Below are 9,504 nucleotides of genomic sequence, written 5' to 3'. Positions count from 1 at the left end.
TCCTCAGGGTTTTCCTTTCGTCTCCAAGTGGAACAGTGCTGTGGCCTAGAGCTGATTAATTACAGGGGGCTGAGATCACACCCGCACACAGCACACAGGAAGAGAAGAGAAGACACCACCACCCCCTCACACCTTCTCTCTCTCTCTCTCTTTCTCATATAATAGTGAGATGCATTGATTTGTGTTTTGGTCTTCATAAGATTAGATTAGATAAGATTTGCAATAGGGATTAATGTGTAGTCAATATTGTTTTTTTTGTTTTTCCCCTCTCTGTCTCAAGTTCATATTCAACTAAATTCCACTGGCAAGACAAAACTATCTGTACTACCAAAACATTTTCTGAACATAACATTTAAGAAACAGAACATTATGTCTAGTGCAAGAGTCAAGAGTGATGTGTGTGTGTGTCTAAAGAGCCTAAGGGTCTGGAATCATTCCACAGAGTTCTTGAGCAGTCATTGTTCCATATGCTTCTTCAGTTCTATACAGAGCTGCATGTCTACAGCACACAGACTACACAAGGTAAGACATTACCTTCACCACCATCATCTCTGTCTCTCTCTCTCAATTCAATTCAATGAGCTTTATTGGCATGACTTTTTTACAAAAAAAGTTTTACAATGTTGCCAAAGCAGTCTCTCTCTCTCTGATGTCAGAGGGAATAAAGAGTGTAAATCTACTCGACTGCATTGCCTGTAGCCCTTCTGAATGCTAACAATGCCTGTGACATCTGCTCGGCCGTGACCCCTGACCCCCACAGGTTAGGAGGCGTTCGCCTTACAGCCAGCAGTGCTCAAATGGACCAGAGGCACAGCAGTAACGCCTCCCAAGGTGTCCGTCTGGCCACACAAGTAGCCTTTTGATGTTGACGTTCTTCTCCTACCACCAAGACCCCCTCCCCCAAACCCCAATCCATTCATCGACCACTGCTGTAGCTTGCAAACTTGTAAACCTCTTCACCTTCAATAAATATGCAGTGACAGGAACAGTATTTTCTGGAGAAGCCAAGGGAAGTCTGAGAGCCGCAGCTGTGTGAGGGAGGCCGGTTCCTCAGTCTCCTCACCCCTGACATTCAGCTGGGCTAAGGGGGGAGGCCGGGGCCCTGGTTGCAGGCTTGAGGAAGTGGCCCCTGCTTGGCCTCGGCTTCCCCCTTCATCAGCTCACAAAGTGCCCCGACTCCATCCATCCATCACTGGCGGATCTCTCTGTCTCCGTCTCTCTCCTCACACACCTGCATTACTGAGTAGACAGATTACAGAAGCCGGGGGAGCAAAGCAAAAAGAAGAAAAAAACCTAAATGGGAAATATTTGCCCCCCCCCCCTTTTGTCTTTGCGTCTCCATCTATAGGCACGACTGTTGGTGAAACCGCATAACTGAGAAACACATAGATAGATAGATAGATAGATAGATACTTTATTGATCCTCAAGGGGAAATTCATACCGGAGCCCCACTGGCGCCTTAATGCAGGGGCTTACCTGGGCTTCAGCCCAGGGGCCTCGACCAAAGAGGGGCCCCCTAATAATAATAATGGTAATCAATAACAACAAACGGCCGTGTCCGTATTGGCGGTGTCGGTCATTAGCCTACTCTGGAGCTAGCCTAAATAATTGAGCACATCGCTCATGACATCCATGCAGAGGCCCCCTTTGTCTTCACTTCTAAAGAGTAACAAAATGTAACAAAACTTAATAAATCCCAACGGGTGTGTAGAGGAGCTAGAGGAGAGGCTGAAAAACTGAATGACAAACTTACAAACTCTGGAGATTACGTGGGTAGGATAGAAGCAATGATAAACGAATGACGTGAATTCCTGTAACTGTCCATGAAAACAGAAGGCATAGCAGGTAAATATCGTAGCAATTAGCCTGGCAATGAAACGGCTTTAAAAACATGTATTTCACTTGTCTCACTGGAGTGAACACAGAACACGGGCTGTTGCGCAAAGAAATGATTAGTGATCTGCATCTCCGTTCACCAAAAACTAAGCTTGTACTAACCCATTATGTTTTCTCCATTGTTAACGTGAGATATGTCTCCATAGGTTAGTGTAGTGATAATGCATAAGGTAGCCAATGACACGACAAACACATGCACTTTTGAAAAGCTTGAAACGTCCATATGTGTAACCCATCTTTTAACTTAGTCTACAGCCTGTGTTGTAAAAGTTCAACGCTTGTTTTCGTGCAGTAGGCTAGCCTTTTTGATAAGCGATGTCATAGGTAGGCTGTACGTTATTAAGGAGGGCTTTCTGTTCCTGTTTATGTAAAGGTTTTACATAGGCTCAATAATGGCTACACTGCATGTTAGGCTATATTAACCAAAAGCGCACGTTATGTAAATAGGCGGGTCAGATCGCGGGCCGGGTATCATTTAATCATAATTATTTTTTTCGGTTTGGGGGGTGGGGGGGCTTAACAACATATAGCCCAGAGGCCTCAGGTGGTATTAAGGCGCCCCTGTGGAGCCCTTGTTTTTGCAGGGAGTGCGTTTCGCTCAAAAGAAAGGAATGTGCCCCCCCCAATACCTCAATGAGAGAGGAACCTGAAGCATTCGCGGCGTATTGTTGCGGCCTTTACAATTGGGCCCGACTGAAAAGGTGATTTGTGAATAGTGAAGCGGGCTCCTTTGCCCGGCTAATCCTCTGGTGGCGGAGCCACTGAGGTACTGCGAGAGACGCCACAGAGTCAGGCTTTGATACACGCCATGCTATCTCGTCTTGCTCTCTCTCTATCCTCTCTCTTCTCTTTCTCTCTCTCTTTCTCTCTCCATCTTTCTCTCTCTCTTTCTCTCTCCATCTTTCTCTCTCTCTCTCCATCTTTCTCTTTCTCTCGGATGGGGTCCACATGACTGCCCTGTGAACTTGGCCACCAGGCTTCTCATGTCTATATGACACCTTTGCAGTTTGAATGGGGCACTTGCATTAGAGAAGAGAAAAGCCAGTGGGGGGGGAAGGAACAGGAAATGGCCCCTTGTGATGCCGTGTCTCCCCCCTCACCATCAGGCCATCATGACGGGGGTGGGGGCTGGAGCTTACCAAGGCTGTAATTAAGTAAACAAATGGAAATATGCCGCCTTTAGTGATGAAGTTGGTGTTTGTGTGTGTGTGTGTGTGTGTGTGTGTGTGTGTGTGTGTGAGCGAGCGAGTGAGAATGAATGTGTGTGTGTACGTGAGTATGTAGGGATTTGTGTATGCATTTGTGTGTGTACATGAGTGTGTAGTATGAGTGTGTAGTGTGTGTGTGTGAGTTTGTGAGTGAGAGTGAGTGAGTGAGTGTGTGTACGTGAGTGTGTAGGGGTTTGTGTATGCATGTGTGTGTCTGTGTGTGTGTGAGTGGGTTGGGTTGAGAGAGAGTGAGTATGTGTGTGTGTGTGTGTGTGTGTGTGTGTTTGCGTTGCTCAGTGCCTGAGGCTTGGAGCGCCAAACTTCGACAGAGCTCAGTGGAGGCTTATTGTGCGTTTGGGCCTGGCAATTAAGCCAGATTGGCTCCATTCTCTCCCAAAGCCCCACTCCTCTGGGAGCCCTGGGAGCCCCAACGGCACATGACTTTATCTGGGATAACGCCCTGCCCTCCTCCCCCTCTGGTGGAGGTGCGGACCACAACTGAGGCAGGACCAGCAGAGGAAATGATACGAGCATCGACAAAATATTCTCTCACACACACACCCTTCCCTGTGCACTGCAGGGGCGAAAACACTTTGCAGGTGTGCAGATAAGTGAGAGTTAGTCCAGTTAAAAAGGAAGTGATGTCATGTCAGATGATTGTCCTCTGCACAATACTACTGCTTCTACTACTGCCATTGGCTGACACTGACAGGCTGGCTGTAGAGTATGGCTCATTCCCACGGGAAACTCTGTCTGCGTGCGTGCGTGTGTGCATGTGTCCGTGTGTGTCCGTGTGTGTGTGTGTGCATGTGTGTGCGATGACAACGGAAGACTTATCGCCCCGCAAGGGCTGGCCTTGGGCTTCAAATGCCGCAGATGCTCTGGGGAGAGCCACGACAACTGGGCCTGCGCTAGCTAGCGACAAGTGCTCTGAAAGGCCAGTCACGCACATGCGGGGTGTATGCAGAGTGGGTGAGCTCAGTATCACTGACATCTGTGAAGCTTCATTTGGTCTTCTTTGATGCTGAGACACACAGATACATGCACATACTCATGGAGTTAAACATAAATACATACGCTTTCTCACTCACACACATATGCAAACACACTCATGGCAACACACACAGATGCATATGCAGAGACAGAGACAGACACACACCACACACACACACTCACAAACAAAAGAATGCACGCAAACACACACACACAAACACACACACACACACACACAAAGAGCAGTTTAATATGTGCTGACAATAGTCAGATCCAGCCATGCACAATTCCTGTTTCTCATTAAGTGTTCAACAGCAAATGTACACTTAAGATGAACAGTCTGCTGCGAGGCTTTCTGACAGTCCTGTCATTTGGATCTTGGATGCTCATGCTCAAGTTATAAATTGTCTTGAGGTCATAGCCATCATATTTTTACAATGCCTGGACGCTAAATACAAATTGCTGATGTCAAAATTGCTACCATGCTGCCTCCCCGTGCTCCTGAAGCCAAGCGCTGCGGCGACCTCGCCATCCGCGCGCCGGAGTGACAGAACCGCCGCCGTCACTTTTCTGCCGGAGCCTCACTCAGCCGGCCCTCCTGCGGCGGCAAACCAGAGACCAAACCGTCTCCGGGGGGGGGGTGTTGGCAGAATGAGAAGCTCGTTTTGGTATTTGGTGATAGCGGTGCAGACGCACGAGCTGAAGGCCTCACAGACAGACAGGCAGACAGACAAAGAGACAAAGCCAGAGAGACAGACAGACAGAGAGAGAGAGAGAGAGACAGACAGGCAGACAGACAGATAGACACAGAGGCACCATGGGAACAGCAGATTGAGGACCAGTGTGTTGTTTGGGCTTCGTCGGCACAACAGGACCCAAAACAAGAGCCTTCGGCGAAAACACATCAGAGCACTGAGGATCCACCTTACACAACAGCCATGGAGATGGGCAAGAGAGGGAGGGAGGAGGAAAGAATGCAGAGATAGAGAAAGAAAAAAGAGAGAAAGAGACATGAGAGAGACCAAGATACAGAGACAGGAAAGAAATAAACAAGAGGAGAGAAAGAAAAACTTCATTAACAGCACCGTCAGCAGTGGGGTGGAGTCCTGAGGGCCTGGAGCAGCCTGAGGACACTGGGAGGAGGAGGATGGCTACAGCTGCGCGAGACGCCAAACACCCACCGCTGAGCACACTGGGAACTCTATAGGCTGCAGAGCACGAAACTGCGGAGGTGGTCGTCCCTGACTTGCTGTGAGATGGAATAAATATATTCCACGAAACCGAGAGAGAGAGAGACAGAGACACAGAGAGAGAGTGATTTAAATTGGAGAAAGTGGAGAGAGAGAAAGAGAGAGAGAGGAAGTGATTTGAAATGGAGGAGGAGAAGAGAGAGCGAGGGTTTCTAAGAGACCTTCAAGGTTTCCAGGGTGCTTTTCATTACGGCTCAGGAGGGAGCTTATAGAGTATGCGTTGCCTTCAACGCTCGCACTGGGATCACCACGCATATCATGCCCCATCAGCAAGCATAACAGATGCACAAAACACATGCTGGCGCAAACACCCAAGGGAAGAAAGAGCGAGAGAGAGAGAGAGAGAGAGAGAGAGAGAGAGAGAGAGAGAGAGAGAGAGAGAGAGAGAGAGACAGGGAGGGGGAGGTCAGGGCCAAACTCACACCGGAGATTGCCGGTCCTTGAGATGGTGTGGGATTGGAGAGTAGTTGGATTGTGTGTGTGTGTGTGTGTTTGTTGTGTGTGTGTGTGTGTGGGGGGGTAACATGTGAGCATCACATGAAATCACATCATAGACGCTATACGCAGTGACTTCACTATGCTGACACTCGTTCATGTGCATAAGTGTTATAAACTAATGCAAAACAACTCAAACTCCCACCTGTTTTCAGACAGACAAACAGACAGACACTGAAACCCACATGAAGCCAGATGGGCAAAAGCTGTTGAGTCAAGCGCCGACACTGCAACCCGCTTGCCCAAAGACAGAGAGGGGAGAGAAAAATGCGGAGAGGTTTTCATCATTTGTCGTTACTGAGAAATAGTCTTTTTAGGCCTTCACAGGGTCCTCTCCTCTCCCTGTTGTCTTGGGCACGCTTCAAAGCTTTTAAAAGGGAACTCAAGGTGCATAAAAGTACTCTGGCAAAAACTCAGAGAGGAAGAGAGAGAGATTGAAAGAGGACAAGAGGGAAAAAGTGTTGCGCAGGCGAGCAGAGGCTTGGAAGATGGTGGTCCAGGGCACCAAAAAATCTCCCAGAAGTCCGGCCAGCACGCACACATGTCCATTCAGTTCCTTCCACAAAGCGTTCAAGAGCACTTTACTGAAGGATATTGTCTGGACCCAGTACAGTGAGATGCTTTGGCTTACAACAGGGTTTCAAATAATGGTTTGTGTGGTGTCGTCGAGGAGCATTCGGGATAGTTCATTGCAAAATGACAATTTTTATGTGTACACTGCTTTTTGCATTTGCCCTTCCAAGCCTCTTCGTTCGTGAGGCCATTTTCCAGATGTTCCTAGGCCCCTGTTCCTGAAACGCCTCCAATAAGATTTAGACTCTCTTACGAGGAGGAAAAAAACAGGTAGACATATTTCCAGTGTCCACTCAGAGAGAGAAAAAAATGAAAAAGCCACACAGGAGAAATCTACGGTCAACAACGCTGCAATCACACTCCCTTGGTGCACTCATACACAGACACAGACACAGACACAGACACAGACACAGACACAGACACACAAATACCATCAAAGGAAGAGGACAAAAACAGTTTCTACAGGAGCCAGACTTATTCCTATGTCTGCGGATTTCCCCTTCTCTAACACTTCCTGTGACTACTCTGCGACTCTTCTGATGCCTTCCTCAGCATGCACAGATCAATGGACATAGACACACACAGCAGGCTTTGGGCATATCCTCTTTTAGTCCTCCGCCCCTAAACAAGATGTCACTGTAATCAAAATCTGTAAAACATCAAGCAACAGCTTGTAAAGCTTAGAAACACACACACACACACACACACACACACACACACACACAGAGAGAGATCACATGCAGTTCACACACAAACAAACACACACTCACATTCCCTCTTTCACAAACACAGACACAAAAAGACACACACACAAACATACACACAAACACACAGACCACTCAGTCCTTGCATATTTTTCTCTTTCCTTATTCCATTCTCATGTGAGAAGCAAAAGCAGGATTAGGCCATTAGGTTACTGCTCCCTTTCATCTGACAAGGGGGAGCATCAATGCCAAATGTACTGTAAGGAACCCAACAAGTTGAGACATGGGTCAAGCCTCCCCGATCATTCTACTCACTCAGAGCCATGTTCAAAAAGAGACATGCTCTGCTATTCTTCTCAGGCAAGTAGAAAAGATAGGAGCTTTTGTGGATTAGCTGTTTGCTAAAGGAGACTGACATGGATTTTTTTTCCTCCTTCAAAGTTAGCTGCTATAATTACGACACAGACTCTACCACGCACTTATCTTCTGTATACAAAAAAACTGACAAAAACAAACTATCGATTCCATTTTGGATCGATTAAGACCAAAGATATATTTGGGCCGAGTGAATTGGAGTCTGGAGAGATGCGCTCAAAGAGAGGCTCTTGGAGTAAATATTTGGAAGTCGGTTGTCATTCCAGTGGCGTTCCGGAGTGGAGCGATGGAGAGTCGGCAAGTCTCGGGTGCCAAGCTGCGTCTCTGAGAGGGGGATCAGCTGAGGCGCCACATTGGCATCGTCACCAGGCCGCAGAGAGCAGCTCCCAGCCGGGCACTGCCAAGATGGCAAAGTTCTCCCTCCTGGTTCTCATTTCTCATCTGAATCAAATGTTAAGGTAAGCGCTCCGATGTGGTGAAGTCTGGAGCAAGGCTACAAGTCCAGGAATGTTTCAAATAAACAGCAGCACATACAGTGTACAGTATATCCCTTTCAGTTTTTACAGTATATCACTACAGTAAACAAATGGATGTACACATGACATGCCTACTCAGACAAGAATGTCTATGTTCAAATGGGTCAGTCTGCTACCATAAAAGAGGTGGGCAAAATGTACAGGACATTTCGTCACCCGGGTGTAGACACAACGGTACATCATAAGGGTCGTGTTTATTCCTCTGGTCAGTTTAGGTCACGCTATGGAAGCTTAACAGTGCTGAAATGGGCAGACAAGCTCTAAGAAACAAGAGATTGAGAAATTGCTCAACTCAAAGCAGTTTAGTCTAGCCCTTGCCATTGTCTCATAGCGAGATTTAAGGGAATCCAAATGTTTGCCCAGAGCTGGACCCCCTCTCCGAGATCCTACGGGACACAGGCTGATTGTAATTGAATGTTTCTGTGTCGCGAGGCCAGAGGCCTCCAGAGCCCTTCCAATCCCCACGGAGGGAAAAGAACGAAACCCGGCCGACCACAAATCAGAGGAGGAATCCAGTGTGTCCTTGGGATGAGCGAAGATGGCAGGGATGGGACCCGTCGCACAAAACCAAAACTCAAACAAAGGAAACTTTATACGCCACAGTGGCAAGCTGTATTTGGTTTGGTGGCCAGGGGACTATTCTGAGCCCTGGGCAAAGCCTCTGTGGTTGTCCATTTATCTATAGGTTTCAAATGAGCGCTATGATAAAGCAGGATGGGCCAGAGACAGCGAAGAAAACACAGCGGTCAAATAAGATGCTGATGAACCTGACATGCAGTTTAACCCTTAAAGGTGGTTTTTGAACGTTCTAAGTTCCGCAACTATTGAAGGTTCTAAAATTCTATGTTGAATTCAATGAACCCAGATATTCTTTAGAATGTTCATTTCTCAACATTCCTGTCACACCGGTGTGACGGTACTCCTTTAAAGGTTAAGTAGACTGTAAAGCATGTGCATTACTAAAGTCTAACATACATAATGTTGCAGTACTGAAACTGATATTTTTGAAGAACGTGGTTTGGTGATAAACCTCCTAATAAAAGGGTCCTAATGGTTTTGTTTTGCTAGGAGCATGTAGTCCTAGGGTTCTTCTCTTAGAAGGTTTACCACTTCGGTTAACTTTGCTAGGTTCATCACTAAACCACATACTTGGAATACCTTGTGGTTTGCAACGATTTCCTTTGTTGTTTAATATAGCTCAGACTCAACAAGGCTAGGCAACATTCTCATGATTCATCTCAGGGGGCCACAACCACACTGTGTTTAGGGATCAACAAAGTGTTGCTGTTAATATCTTTCGCTTGTTCACCGTCACCGATAACCCAGGCCTCCGCACAAACACTCCCAGTCCCGCTAGCACCTGAAGCAGCTGGCCCAGTTTGGGAGTGAGATTCTGCACATGCCTTTGGTTTTGGCCAGACACCGTCACTTAGTCTTGTCAACACGTGAAGTACCGTACAAAATGTGCCTTCA

The 9,504-nt window shown here is 47.2% G+C and overlaps 1 protein-coding gene across 2 annotated transcripts in view; it reads right to left on the bottom strand.

Moving 5' to 3' along the window:
* LOC125288010 (E3 ubiquitin-protein ligase RNF43) overlaps positions 1-9,504 on the bottom strand; it is a 76,769-nt gene that overhangs the window by 19,986 nt on the left and 47,279 nt on the right. The window contains exon 1 of one of the 2 annotated variants that reach the window (XM_048234123.1): positions 961-1,279. The exons of the other annotated variant lie outside the window; for it this stretch is intronic. The gene's annotated coding sequence lies outside the window, so the exon portion shown is untranslated. Of the gene's footprint in view, positions 1-960; positions 1,280-9,504 lie in introns of those variants that run through there. 2 annotated transcript variants of the gene reach the window in all.

This window comes from Alosa alosa, chromosome 2, assembly GCF_017589495.1.
Source record: "Alosa alosa isolate M-15738 ecotype Scorff River chromosome 2, AALO_Geno_1.1, whole genome shotgun sequence".
Classification (NCBI taxonomy): domain Eukaryota; kingdom Metazoa; phylum Chordata; class Actinopteri; order Clupeiformes; family Clupeidae; genus Alosa; species Alosa alosa.
This window is presented reverse-complemented; position numbering and strand designations above follow the sequence as displayed.